Here is a 15,891-nt window from a genome sequence, read left to right on the forward strand (position 1 = left end):
ATTTAAGGATTTATTTATTTTATTTATTGCATATGAGTGCTTTATCTGCAGAAGAGGGTAGCAGATTACATTATAGATGGTTCTGAGCCACCATGTGGTTGCTGGGAATTGAACTCAGGACCTCTGGAAGAGCAGGTGTTGCTCTTAACTACTGAGCCATCTCTTCAGCCCCCTAGTCATGGATTTTTATATCAAGTTTTCTTGTGGAAAAAATTTTCAAATCTAATCAAGGGGCAATTGGTTGCTCCCATGACAGTCGGGTCACTATAACACCATGAGTGCATCATGGCTGGCTGCTTGGTTTTGTAGTTCATAGAGTTCAGAGTTTGATAAAAACAAAACAAAACAAAACAAAACAGGTCATGCCTTTATTCCTTGTGGCCCCTAGGGAGCGGCTGTATTAGAAGATGTGGCCTTGTTGGAGGAGGTGTGACACTTGGGGTGGCTCACTTCTGAGGTTTCAGACGCTCAAGCCAAGCCCAGCATTTCTGTCTCCTCCTGCTGTCTGCTGATCCTGACGTAGAACTCACAGCTGCCTCTCAGCATCATGTCTGCCTACGTGCCGCTGTGCTTCCTACCATGACAGTAACGAACTAAACCTCTGAAGCGGCAAGCCAGCCCCAGTTAAATCTTTTCCTTTCTAAGAGTTACTATGGACATGGTGTCTCTTCAGAGCAACAGAAACCTCGACTAAGACAGGAGTTGGTGCCAGGGAATAGGGCATTGCTGTGATAGGCCAGACCATGCTTTTGTTTGGAGGAACACAGAACAGTTTGGGACTTTGGACTAGAAAAGCAGCCAAAACACTTTAGGAGGGGCGAATTGGGCCATCCCAGTAGGAGCATAGAAGACCATGGTTCTGAGGGTAGTTTTAACTGTGGGGCCTGACTCAAGGGGTTTCAGAGGACAAGAATATTGTATGGGGCCTAGAGACCAGTCTTGTGATGCTTTGGTGAAGAACAAGGTTGCTTTCCACCCTTGTCTAAAAAAACAATGTCTGAGGCTAAATTGAAGAGTTATAGATTAATATCTTTGGCAGAGGCGATTTCCAGACAGCTTAGTATTGACTGGGTTGCTTGGCTATTAATGGCCACATTTATGTGAATATATAATGAACAGAAGCAAGCCCGTTAGCAGCACCCCTCCATGGCCTCAGCACCAGCTCCTGTCTCTGAGTTCCTGCCCTGACTTCCTTCCGTGATGGACTACGAATATGGAAGCGTAATACAATTAAACTCTCTCCCCTTTAATTTGCTTTTGGTCTTGGTGTTTCATCACAGCAATAGTGACCCAAACTAACACAACTCCCACCCCTTCCCATCAGCCCGCCTAGGAGCCATCTGGCACTATAAAAGCTAGCCAACAGGGAAGAAGTTTCTAGCTCAGTTCCGGTTAGGTATCTCTTCATTTTATCTGCAAGATATGTGATGTTTTCATCAACATGGCCTTATTTATTAATTCTGGTGGGCGACCAAGAGGAATGGCAGGCACCCATATTGTTTAGGAGGGCTTCTGGGGCCTCTCCGACTTATAACTCCTATAGAACTATGCCACACTTGTCACTGGGGATTTTGACTAGTGACGCTTTAATTCTAGGACCAACACTCTTTGGCTTTGTAGTATCTGCCTTCATAGTCTCCATGGTGTTTTTAAGTTGGGTAATCAGATAGCGGGCTGCTGTGTGGCTTCCCACCATTCCCGTGTCTCCCCCATACCCTAAGCCCTCTTCCTGCTTGAATCATCATCCCCCCCCCCCCAGGACTTGGCTTCTCTACCCTCATTTTACTTGTGTGCCACTGTCCCCATTTCCTTCAGGCAATCCCCCGTCCACTCCCTAGTTTCCTGACTTCTGCGTGTGCTTCAAGTTCAACACCCCAAACTAAAGAGTCAAATTTTCATAGGTGTCCACGTAGCTCCACAAATGGACAGGAACATGAAGCATTTGTCTTTCCAGACCTGGATCATCTCACTCAGTATAATGTTTTGGAGTTCCATCTGTTTACCCTGCAAATTTCGTAATTTTACTTTTATCTATAGCTGGATAAAATTGCATTGCATGTATGCCCCACATTTTCATGATCTATTCGTGGTAGATATTGCCACCAGCATTTGTTGTCACTTGATTTTTGTTGATCGTCATTGTGATTAGAGTGAGATGGAAATCTTAGAATACTTTAATCTGTATTTCCTTGATGGTGAAGGATGCTTTTTAATGTTTAAAAGTATTTCTTAGCCATTTGAGTTTCTTCTTATTCTTTTGAGTACCATCACCTGTTTTTCAAGTTGGGTTGTTTGTTTTCTTTGAGTTTAATTTTTTGAGTTCCTTGTATAGTTTAGTCACTAACCCTTTATCCAATGTATGGCTGTCAAATATTCGCTCCTTTTTATGGATGGTCTTTCAGTTAACATTTTCCCTTGCTGTACAGAAGCCTTTTTAGTTTCATGAGATTCTGTTTCTTGATTGTGATACCAGAGACTTATTCATAAAAATTTAACCCAGGCCTGTATGCTAAGGGTACCCCGTTCTTTTTCCTCCTGCAGTTTCAGGGCATCACTTCTTCTGTTGAGGTCCTTGATCTATTTGGCTTTGAGGTTTTCTTCAGGGCGAGAGGTGAGGACCTAGTTTCCTTCTTCTACACATTGATATCCAGTTTTCCTAACACTATTTGTTAAAGATGCTGTCTTTTTTTTTTTTTAAGGTGTATATCTTTGGTTTGTTTGTCAAAGATCAGATAGCTGTAGATGTGTGGACTTATATTTGGGTCCTCTATTCTGTTTCATTTATCTAAGTATCTGTTTTTAAGGCTAGTACCATTCAGTTCTTGTGGCTCTACAGTGTACCTTGAAGTCAGGACGGTGTTACCTCTAGCAGTGTTATTTCTGGTGAGGATTGTTTTGGTGATCTCTGGGCTTTCGTGCGACCATATACATTTTTAAATTGTTTTCTTTTTCCTAGTCTGTGAAGAATGTCTCTGACATCTTGATTGAGATTGCCTTGGATATGGAGATTGCTTTGGTAGTATGACCAGTTTTAAACCACGGATTCCTCCTATCCATGTGAGCTGCTTCCCTCCTCTAGCGTCTGCCTGAGTTTCGTTCTTCAGAGACTTGATGTTTTCATTGTAGAGGATTTTCATTGCCTTGCTTAGATTTGTTGCTAGGGCTATTTTTTTTTAAATGGCATTATTTCACTGATTCCTTTTTCACTGTGTTTGTCATTGGTATATAGAAAGAATACCGATTTTTGTGCATTGATTTTGTATGATGCTACTTTGAGGAGAGTGCTTATCAGCTCTTAAGGTTTTTGTTTTGTTCTGTTCTTTTTTTGTGGCATCTTTAGGTTTTATTATAATATGATTATCTCCTTTACAAAGTGCTTTATTTTGCCGTTTGTATCCTTTTATTTCCTCCCTTGACTAACTGCTCTAGCAAAGACTTCGTTATTTGAAAAAGAGTAGAAAGGGGGTCATACTTGTCTTGTTCCTGGTCTTAGTGGGGATGTTTTCAATTTTCTCCACTTAGAATCATGTTAGCTCTATTTTGGGGACATAGAGTCTTTATTATATTGAGATGTGCTCTCAATATTCTCAAGCTCTTTATGACTTTTTTTCTTATGAAGGGATGTTAAATTTTGTTGAAGGCTTCTACCTCATCTAGTGAAATGATCATCATCAATTGTGTGATTTGTAGTATAGCTATCCTGTAATATATGGCTAATATGTGTGTATATGTGAGCACATACCATGCGTGTCTTTCTGGGTCTGGGTTACCTTGCTCAGGATGATTGTTTCTAGTTCCATCCATTCACCTCCACATTTCATGATTTTCTTGTGTTTAATAGCGAGTAGCATTCCTTTGTGAAAAATTCTCCACAGTTACTGTCTTGTGATCAGTCTGTGCCTTTACATTTACTAGTTTTGTTTTATGAAATTGGGTGCACCTGTGTTTGATGTATATATGTTTAAAATTGTGATAATATCTTTTCATTGTTGTTGTTTTGGTTTTTCGAGACAGGATTTCTCTGTGTATAGCCTTGGCTGGCTTGGACTTGCTCTATAGACCAGGCTGGCCTTGAATTCACAAAGATCCACCTGTCTTTGCCTCTGGGAATGCTGGGATTAAAGGCATGCACAACCATGCCTGGTTTTGTGATACTGTCTTGACGGATTGTTCCCTTAATGAAAATGAAGTGGCCTTCTTTATCTGTTCAAATTAGTTTTGGTTTGAGTCTATTTTGTTAAATATTAGAAAAGCAATGCTTACTTGTATGTTAGTTCCATTCGCTTGGAATATCTTTCCATTCTTTCACTGAAAGGTAGTGGTCTATCTTTGATGGTGAGGTGTGTTTCTTGGAAGCAGCAAAAGGATAGATGCCGTTTTATAATTTAATCTTTCAGTTTGTGTCTTTTTTTTTTTTATTAGAGGGTTGGAACCACCTATAGTCAGAGTTATTCTTGAAAAGTACACACTAATTCCTATTTTTAAATTTTTTTTTGCATATTCTTAGACTTTTCCTAGAGATATGGTCTCACTGTGTAACTCTGGCTGGTCTTGAACACATCTGCATCCCAAGTGCAGGCATTAAAGGCACACGCCACTGCATGGCTTCTTAAAAGTAACTACCCTGGTATTGCTTAATTTTCCCTGTGGCCTCTAGGGAGTGAGTATTCTCCTCTTCAGCTCCAAATAGTCCTTCAAGTTTCTTCTGTTAAGTTGACTTAATAGTAATAAAGCCCTCCATATGTTTTAACTGTGGAAGGTATTTATTTCTTTTTCACTTATGTAGGAATGCTTTGCAGGGTATAATATTTGGGATTGGAAGCTGTGACACTCCAGAGCTTGGAATACATCTTTCCAAGACTTTCTGGGTTTAAATTTTTTCATCACATAAACAGTAGTTGCATGATATGCGACTTGCAGATTTTAGCATTCTTTCTCTAGTCCGCATATTTAGTGTTTTAAACTATAATGTATCATAGAAAGTTTCTTTTCTGCCTCTACTTAGTATTCTTTAAGCCTCTTGTATGTGTATATGTATCTGTTTCTCAAGATTTGAGATTTTAAAAAAATTATTATTACTTTATCAAAAACATTTACTGTGTCTTTGACCTGGAATTATTCTCTGCTTCCCCTGTTCATGTACGGTCTTTCCTTGTGTAACGGAGCTCTGGCTGTGCTGGACTTGCTTTGTAGATCAGGCAGGTCTCAAACTCACAGAGATCTGCCTGCCTCTGCCTCTGTGCTGAGATTAAAGTCCTGTGCCACCACACCTGGCTATGAGATAGTTATTATGCAATGGACTCTATGATCCAAAATATTCACTTTGTCATTGTTACCACATTATAATAGTAGATAATAATTCCTATAGATTCTATCAATAAGGTAAATACTGGAATGGGAGGGGGCACTCCCAATTACTACCTCCTAACCTCGTCTATTGCCTTCTGGACTGCTGCAAGCCCATTTACATAGCTACTTATTTATCTACCTATTTCTGATCTCTCCTGCCTTTTCCTTGTTGCCTGGTTGATCTTACCAGCCTGCATATGTGATCCTATTACTCCTGTATTTTATTTTACTTTGTTTATTTACTTTTGTGATGCTTGGAGTCAAACCAGGGCTTCCTTGATGCTAGGTAAGTCCTCCACCCCTGAGTCACACCCCCTTCCTCGCTATTGTATTTTAACATTTACTACCTTCAGGAAGTCCTAGAACTAACGAGTCCACAGCCTGTTAGATGAAATCACTCACAGTAGGTTCCTATCTCACCCGTGGTCTCCCTTTCACATGTTCACCAAAGGCACACTGAATACTTTTCCTTCCCGCAACCTGTTTGCCCTTTCAAATCTTGACACATTTCTACATCTGTTTCTTCTGCCTAGGAGGACTCCTTGTTTTCTTTCTCACCTGACAATGCTCTACTCAGTTTGCTTCCAAGTCCAACTCAGATGGTCACTACTTCTATCGGTAACTCAGAATCAGCCTTCTGATTTTTAGAATCTGCACCATACTTTATCAGGCCAGTTCAGTATTCCAGCCTGGAGCAAGGAGGAGCTTCCAAGGCCCTCCACCTTACTGAGAAGCTATCAGCGGTTGATGGCTGCCCACATGGAGAGTCGCTTTTCTTTGCAAGTGTGGCCACTGTAGGTTGCCCAAGCCCAGGATCTGAACATATACCCACAGGCATATAGGCAGCACTGATTGGACTCAGTATACTAAAATGGTAGAAAGATAAGATGAAAAGTCCCATAGTGTGCTGAAGGGGAGAGTAAGAGGTAGGGTATGCTCAAGCTATCCAATATGTGTGTGAAATTTTCAAGAATGAAATTTTAAAGTATTATTAAAAAACACTCCTTTTATGTTCATAGTCCCTACTAGCATGCTTGTATTTAGTAGAATGCTTGTTTTTTAATTTTTCTTTATTTTATTTTTATCTTTGAGATAGGGTCTCTCTACATAGCCCTGGATGTCCTGGAACTTACTATGTAGACCAGGTTGGCCTCAAATTCATACAAATCTGCCTGCCTCTGCTTCTCAAGAGCTGGGCTTTAAAGCCTGCACCACCATGCCTGTCTTTTTTTGGTTTGTTTTAATTAAAACTTTACGGTAAAAAACTTTCAAAGAAAAAAACACCGCACACCAAAATGAACCTGTCCCGAAGTCTATATAACTCAATGGATGTCTATAAAATGCTTGTTTAAATGAAATACGCTCACCACCTTATCTGTTGTTTACACAGTAAAGACAAAGGCTGAGCTCACAGCAGAGTGTGAGTAACAAATGCACAAATGGACACACACACCAGCACCTAGGTGACACACACACCAGCACCTAGCCGACACACACACCAGGACCTAGCCGACACACACACCAGGACCTAGTCTACACACACACCAGCACCCAGCCGACACACACACCAGCACCTAGCCGACACACACACCAGCACCTAGTCTACACACACACCAGCACCTAGTCTACACACACACCAGGACCTAGCTGACACACACACCAGGACCTAGGTGACACACACACCAGCACCTAGCCGACACACACACCAGCACCTAGCCGACACACACACCAGGACCTAGTCTACACACACACCAGCACCTAGCCGACACACACACCAGCACCTAGCCGACACACACACCAGCACCTAGTCTACACACACACCAGCACCTAGCCGACACCCACACCAGCACCTAGCCGACACACACACCAGGACCTAGGTGACACACACACCAGCACCTAGTCTACACACACACCAGCACCTAGCCGACACACACACCAGCACCCAGCCGACACACACACCAGGACCTAGTTGACACACACACCAGCACCCAGCCAACACACACACCAGCACCTAGCCTACACACACACCAGCACCTAGTCTACACACACACCAGCACCCAGCCGACACACACACCAGCACCTAGTCTACACACACACCAGCACCCAGCCGACACACACACCAGCACCTAGCCGACACACACACCAGCACCTAGCCGACACACACACCAGCACCCAGCCGACACACACACCAGGACCTAGCCGACACACACACCAGCACCCAGCCGACACACACACCAGCACCTAGCCGACACACACACCAGCACTCAGCCGACACACACACCAGCACCTAGGTGACACACACACCAGCACCTAGGTGACACACACACCAGCACTTAAGCCAACACACACACCAGCACCTAGCCTACACACACACCAGCACCTAGTCTACACACACACCAGCACCCAGCCGACACACACACCAGCACCTAGCCTACACACACACCAGCACCTAGTCTACACACACACCAGCACCCAGCCGACACACACACCAGCACCTAGCCGACACACACACCAGCACCTAGCCGACACACACACCAGCACCTAGCCGACACACACACCAGCACCTAGTCTACACACACACCAGCACCCAGCCGACACACACACCAACACCTAGGTGACACACACACCAGCACCTAGCCGACACACACACCAGGACCTAGGTGACACACACACCAGCACCTAGCCGACACACACACCAGCACCCAGCCGACACACACACCAGCACCTAGCCTACACACACACCAGCACCCAGCCGACACACACACCAGCACCTAGGTGACACACACACCAGCACCTAGGTGACACACACACCAGCACTTAAGCCAACACACACACCAGCACCTAGTCTACACACACACCAGCACCCAGCCGACACACACACCAACACCTAGGTGACACACACACCAGCACCTAGCCGACACACACACCAACACCTAGGTGACACACACACCAGCACCTAGGTGACACACACACCAGCACTTAAGCCAACACACACACCAGCACCTAGCCTACACACACACCAGGACCTAGTCTACACACACACCAGCACCCAGCCGACACACACACCAGCACCTAGCCGACACACACATCAGGACCTAGTCTACACACACACCAGCACCTAGCCGACACACACACCAGCACTTAAGCCAACACACACACCAGCACCTAGCCTACACACACACCAGCACCTAGTCTACACACACACCAGCACCCAGCCGACACACACACCAGCACCCAGCCGACACACACACCAGGACCTAGCCGACACACACACCAGGACCTAGTCGACACACACACCAGCACCCAGCCGACACACACACCAGCACCTAGCCTACACACACACCAGCACCTAGTCTACACACACACCAGCACCCAGCCGACACACACACCAGCACCTAGCCTACACACACACCAGCACCTAGTCTACACACACACCAGCACCCAGCCGACACACACACCAGCACCTAGCCTACACACACACCAGCACCTAGTCTACACACACACCAGCACCCAGCCGACACACACACCAGCACCTAGCCGACACACACACCAGCACCTAGCCGACACACACACCAGCACCTAGCCGACACACACACCAGCACCTAGTCTACACACACACCAGCACCCAGCCGACACACACACCAACACCTAGGTGACACACACACCAGCACCTAGCCGACACACACACCAGGACCTAGGTGACACACACACCAGCACCTAGCCTACACACACACCAGCACCCAGCCGACACACACACCAGCACCTAGCCGCACTTCGGCCAGCCCAGACCTGCTGCGCTCTACAATTCCACCCCGTGCAATCAATACTTCTGAAGCATCACAGAAATTCCCACAATGCAAATATGCGATTAGGAATTTCAGCGGCAGGAACTGGAAATATATGGGTCTGTGTGTCTTTTTAAGGGCTTAATCACAGCTAGTCAGAAACTTAAGCTAACAAGAGCGTTTCATTCCTTAAGCATCCTAATTAATTGATGCTTAGCATACGGGTTACCAAATTTGCCTTTTAAAGCTTGCATTTAGAGGTTGCAAATATATCTATTAGTGTGAATTTCTAGGTCAGTAAGGCTTTGATTTGCAGTATTTAATGTTTGCATAATTTAACCTTTGCCTGACTTTGAAAAATTGTTCCATAGACCTACATTTACTTTCCTAATGGGATGATTTGCTCCAAAGCGGCTACAGGGATGGCATTGTCCTGACCTTCAGGGCCGTCTCGCATGGCGTCTGCTCTAGTTTGAATCTTAGAACCTTACTTTCTGTTCAAGTCTCAGTCTCCCCACACCCAGAACAGGCTCTTCAATAGTCACATCTCTGGAGTCTGTGCCCCGTAAGATGAAAAAAGAACATTCAGGACAACGTGTGAGGGCGTGCAGTATGCTGTGGTAGTTCCTAGGGAGCATCAGAAGCAGACTTAAGTCCTAGGTGAGGCGTTCCTGTGGCCTGGCCTCCTGAGCCCCTCAGCCTGTTCTCCGCTCTCCTGAGCTCCCTGAGCTCCCTAACCACCCCCTTCATTAAAGTGAACATATGTGTCTCAGTGTGTACATATATGCACATGTATATTCCTTTTAAATTAAAATAAAATATAACGTATAGACACATACAAATAAGTACACACACAAATATAGAGGGAGGGAGGGATGGACACACACACACACACACACACACACACACACACAGAGAGAGAGAGAGAGAGAGAGAGAGAGAGAGAGAGAGTCTTATTATATGTGTAGACTAGGTTGGCGTCTGCCTGCCCTTGCCTTCTGAGTACTGAGATTAAAAGCATGTTTTCCCCAGCATAAAATGTTACATTTTAATTGATACCTATTTATAGGGTTCAGCCTGACATTTGGTACATGTCTATAGTGTTAAATGGGCAGACCGTGATAAATGGCATACCTATTAACTCATATATTTATCATTTCATATTTATCATTTCTTTGCATTGGGAACAATCATAATTCTCTCCAATAGGTATTTGAAATGTTCAAGTAAATAGCTGTTGCTGACTACAGTCATCCTGCAGTGCTGTGAAACATTAGACACTGGGTCTTCTTCAGCTTGTGAGAAGGCTCGCAGGTAAAATTTCTGTGAGTTCCAGGCCAGCCAGAGCTACACAGTGAGACCCTGTCTTAAAAACAATGTTGAGGCAAGGCTCCTTAACATCTGTCATATGGATTTAGTAGTTTAATGTAATTAAACAACGCCAGCAAACATTCCATTGCTATCCTAAGACTCATTATTGAATCTTTAATTTATCTTAGTTTTTGATCTTTTTTTTTTTTAACTGAAATTTATAATTGTCGTCTCATACTTAAACTTTGGAGTCTTTCCTGCTCAACTTCTTCCCTCTAGGGTATAATAAAAAAGACAACATATGGCCCAACAGCACATTGAAGACAGAATTTCTGTGATAGAAAAATGTTTTCTTTGCTGCGCGATGTTTCTCAAATGAGGAAGGTCTAAACAGATCTCTGTCCTCTGTAACTGTTTACTGCATGCCATGTTTGATTGGAAAATACTGAAATATAGTATGTTGCGTTTGGAGTGTCGAGTATTCTGTTATGGGTGATTTAGTTTCCATAACAACCATGTAAAAATTAGAATAAAGATGAAATTATAATTATTTAACACATCCATGAGCTTGATTTCCACTCCAGAAGTGTTAAAATAGCTGAGCACAGAAGCGCAGCAGTGTGGTGTGGGTCACACTGTGGGTCCCCTCTTGGGGAGTCAGCGGGATGGGATTTATTCAGACCTTTTTCCTCATGGGACCCTGGGCTCAGCCTTACTTTCCTATGGTGTGAAGTAAGTAAGCATTTTTATGGCTTCTTTTTATTGGCTGGTGGCTGGAATCTCAGAACTCAGGAGGCTGAGGCAGGAGAATTCCCTAGAGTTCAAGAATAGTTCAGGCTACCTAGTAACATGGTTTAATGGGGTGGGGGGGGGCAGGGCCCACAAAGCAAGACTCTGTCTCAAAATCAAACAGGAAGGGAGAGGGAGGCGTTTACGTTTCATCAATGAATGACGTCAGGGAAGGCAAAGGAACTTAAATGAGATATTAAGGTGGAATTTGTATTTACCAGAAGTTTAAACTTTGGACTAACAATGCTGTGTGTGTTTAAATTAGTCTTATTGTGGTATTTTAAAAAATTACTTTATTATTTTTAATTATGTGTGTGTGTGTTCTGTGTGCTTGCGTGGTCTATGCCCAAGAGTTTGATCTCTCTGGAGTTGGACTTGCAGGCAGCCATGAGCTGTTAGATGTGGGTGCTGAGAACTGAGCTTAGGTTCTCTCAAAGAGCAGAATGGTCTCTCAACTACTGAGCTGTCTCTCCAACCCCAAACTTTAATTTTCCTTTTTGAGAAAGGATCTCTTTAGACCAGGCCGGCATCCTACTCACAGAGATCCACCTGCCTCTGCCTGGAATTTAAAGGCATGTGCATGTAACAATTTTCACTCACCCTTTATGGATAGGATTGGTCATTTGGGGATAGGCCAAATATTACATGGTGAAAATTGTACTTTTCTTAGACTCACTGATTGGAACTGTTTAATCCCAGCACTTGGGAGGCAGAGGCAGGCGGATCGCTGTGAGTTCGAGGCCAGCCTGGTCTACAAAAGTGAGTCCAGGACAGCCAAGGCTACACAGAGAAACCCTGTCTCGAAAAAACAAAAAACAAAAACAAAAACAAAAAAACAACACAAAATCTCGATTAGCTTTTGATTGACATATTTTGTGTTTCAATTGGTCTTATGATATTTTTTTTGAGCCACAAGCTATTTTCATTTCTATTTATATAGAAAACAATTAGGCAAGTAATGCCCGAAATTTACTTAAGGAGATGGAAAACTCTATTTTTAAAGCCACTAAAAGCAAATTTGAGTCACAGAGTAAATAAAGATGTAAGCTACTTTGATGTAAAGTCCATGAGCATTTGGTAAATGTGACCTTTATATTTTTAATAATTGAACTTAATCTCTATTTCATAACATTGACGTAAAGAGGTGCAAGTGAGGTCTCCAGACAATCTCAGCGGCCTGGGCTTCTCTTGTTCCCACCCCTTCTGCTTTGCCCATCTGGCCTGTACCTGGGATTGAAGAGTGTGTGGCATTTGCTCCTTAGCTGTGACATTCTTTATATGGCATACACTGAGACGAAAGATTCCTCTAAGTCTCTAGCTCAATACTTTGGGTAGGGGTTACAGCAATTCTATAGTGTCTCAGAGTCATGCCTGTCCCATTCTCAGTTATACATGAGATGCATATTGTAGATGGAGGCGATATACAGTCACCCAGGACCTCTGGCCAAGCTCCACGTCTATCCCCGTGCGTGGGCCTGGACCATGTGGGGCTGGTGCAGTCTCTACATTCTCTACGGCTACCTTCTGTTGTGGGTTCCATCTTGGGAGGAAGGTGTGAGCCTTCCTCTCTTTGACTCCTCCCTTCAGAGTCCTTCAGGCCTGGCAGGAGTTTTATCTGTCCCTCCCCATCACACTCAGGCACTGGGACCTGGCTGGCACCCTACAGTGACAATCTCTCTAATGTCTGAGATCCTTTCCTTATTGGCACTGCTTTTCCTCAAACCTAGGGAGCTGTGATCTCTTTCTGGATTGGGAAACGTCCCTTTGGCTTCTTATTTTTGTAAACCTCAACTTCACACAGACTTTATAATCTGAATCTTTTACACCACTGAGTCCTGATACTCAAAATCCAGGTTTTTCTCCAACTGCTGCTATTGCTTTGGATTTCACAAACCCATTTTAAAACTTGGAAGTTGCTGGGCAGTGAAAAGGTTCTGTAAGACTCTAAAGGGTCCTTCTCCAACTGCAATGTCAGGAAAACTACCACTTAAAAGATTTTATTATGCCAGGCAGTGGTGGCACACACTTTTAATCCCAGCACTGGGGAGGCAGAGGCAGCCAAATCTCTATGAGTTCAAGGCCATCCTGGTCTATAGAGTGAGTTCCTGGACAGCCAAGGCTATACAGAGAAACCCTGTCTTGAAATCTCCCCCTACCCCACAAAAAAATTCCCCCAAATTCCAAAGTCATAGGCAAGTCACGTTGATCTGTAGATTTCCTTTATAGGAGCCTTCCTCTGACAAAACTGATGCCAAAGTCGGATTTGAATTAAAGGATGCATGGGATATAAAAGAATTAGCAGAGGGCTAGAGAGATGGCTCAGCAGTTAAGAACACTGACTGCTCTTCCAAAGGGCCCGGGTTCAACTCCCGGCACCCACATGGCAGCTCACAACTGTCTGTAACTCCAAGATCTGACACCCTCACACAGACATACATGTAGGCAAAAACACCAATGCACATACAGTAAAAAATAAATAAATTATTAAAAAAAAGAATTAGCAGAGACAAACAGCAGCAACAACAACCAAACCAAAACAAAACCCAAAAACAAAACACTTCACAACATATCAAACTGCCTCACACCTAGTCGTTGATCTAGTTTCTCCTTGATTTTCAAACTTATTTTTATTTTCTAATTAATGACTCTAGAGGTTGACAAATGGACAATGGCCAGACCACATATGGCAACAGGACTCAGACTGACAGGCTGCAGCAAAAGCCAGAGCAGCCAAACCACCATCTCAGGCTGCCAGCAGAAAGGTTCAGACTTGGTCAGTGCCTGACAGCTTTCCAATCCCTTACCAACCCCCTTCCAACTCATAGCTAACCAGAGAAAGCCAAACATGCCTTGTAGTATGCCTTGCTTCTGCTCAGCTCCTTTCTCTGTTAGCTGGCCGGCAGGCACTCCATACCAGTAGCTGCCAATCAGAACACACCTGGAGCCTCTCTTTCTCTCTTTTCCCCCCTTCCCACTCTCATGCTTGCCTTTGACTCCCTGCCAAGTGCGAGCGATGGTGGCTGACTCCCTTGCTCTAAATAAATAGCCTTTGTTCTCATTTGGGTGGGCTTCGTTTGTTTCCTCGGGCTTGCTACACATAAAGCTATTATATTCAGGCGTGTGCTTCGAATGCTGAGACTAATGTGGTTTTTTTTGTTTTTTGTTTTTTTTAAATTTTTTTTTCATACAGAGACATTTGGAGTAAATAAATACTGGGCTTTGATTTCTGCTTTGATGAGTAAGAATTAAAAATTATGACTCGTGCCGGGCGTGGTGGCACACGCCTTTAATCCCAGCACTCGGGAGGCAGAGGCAGGTGGATCGCTGTGAGTTCGAGGCCAGGCTGGTCTACAAGGCAAGTCCAGGACAGCCAAGGCTACACAGAGAAACCCTGTCTCGAAAAACCAACCCCCCCAAAAAAATTATAACTCAAAAATCACTTGGTCCTTGAGTTTATAGGCTCTGACATGCTTTTGTCTCAGATAGATACTATAATATTCTTGAAATTGTATCTAAAATTCTCGTCTTTGCAAATTTAAGATTAACACTTCTTTTTTTTTTTTTCAAGACAGGGTTCTCTGTATACCCTTGACTGTCCTAGACTCACTTTGTACACCAGGCTGGCCTTGAACTCACAGCGATTCGCCTGCCTCTGCCTCCCAAGTGCTGGGATTAAAGGCATGTGCCACTACCCCCAGCTAGATTAATACATTTTTAACAAGTTACTATGCAGAGGGACATTAATTTGAAAATGAAGCATGTTTTTTATATGTAGGCAATTGTTCCTCGTGTGTCAGTTTTCTTCAGCTGCCACATAACTGTACTGGTATGCACAGATAAACCGAAAGCTTTAGTGAAATAACCGTGGTTTTTAGAAGAGCAAATTATGCATTTTTTTTAATACACAGAAAGCTATGGGTTACTTCCAGGTCATTGAAATACATAATATGTGGCCATCACAGCAATATCCTAAGACATCAATTACAATGCTCATTTCACAAAGGAAGAATTGGTCAGTAAACTAGGATGACCTATTAAAGGCCCCTCCCATGCCAGAAAGATGAGGTCCCTCATTCAGCTTCAAGGTACCCCAAGGTTGCATCAAGTTGATGCGCACTGGAGAACTTCCTGTGTGCCTGTGATGGAAAGAGAGTCCATCCCCCATCTCCTGGCTAAGGGGTAGTCTTCACCTGACATGGCCAGCCACGGATGTGAAGACTTCCTGCTGCAGCAGGGAGAGGGGACACCGCTCAAGGGTGTGGCGGCTTGAGCTGTCTTGGTGTTTCGTGGCAAAGCTCATCATGGCCAGGTGGGTGGCCTACGCACACATAGCAGAACTAGAAGGAACATAGGCCTTCCCAGAGACACAGCAGAATGTCTTCCACTGTGCGTGTGTGCACCCTGGTTTTCAAGTCTCCTTCCTTTTACCATGGCCTGCAGCCTCCCTGTATCTTGCTACTTAGTCCTCTCTCCTACATCCGAAGCACTCTGCTAACTGTCTTCCTGTAGCTGGACACCTTGCAAAGTCCTCAACCCGGCTGAGCACGGGTCCTTTAGCATCTTTGGAATCCTGACCACAACATTTTCCTCCTGGTTTCTAAGATCTCTACCTCGGTATTTCCTTCTCATTTATTTGTTTTCTCTGTTATGATTCAAA

Source organism: Acomys minous (genome assembly GCF_964271855.1).
Source record: "Acomys minous genome assembly, chromosome: 3".
Classification (NCBI taxonomy): Eukaryota; Metazoa; Chordata; class Mammalia; order Rodentia; family Muridae; genus Acomys; species Acomys minous.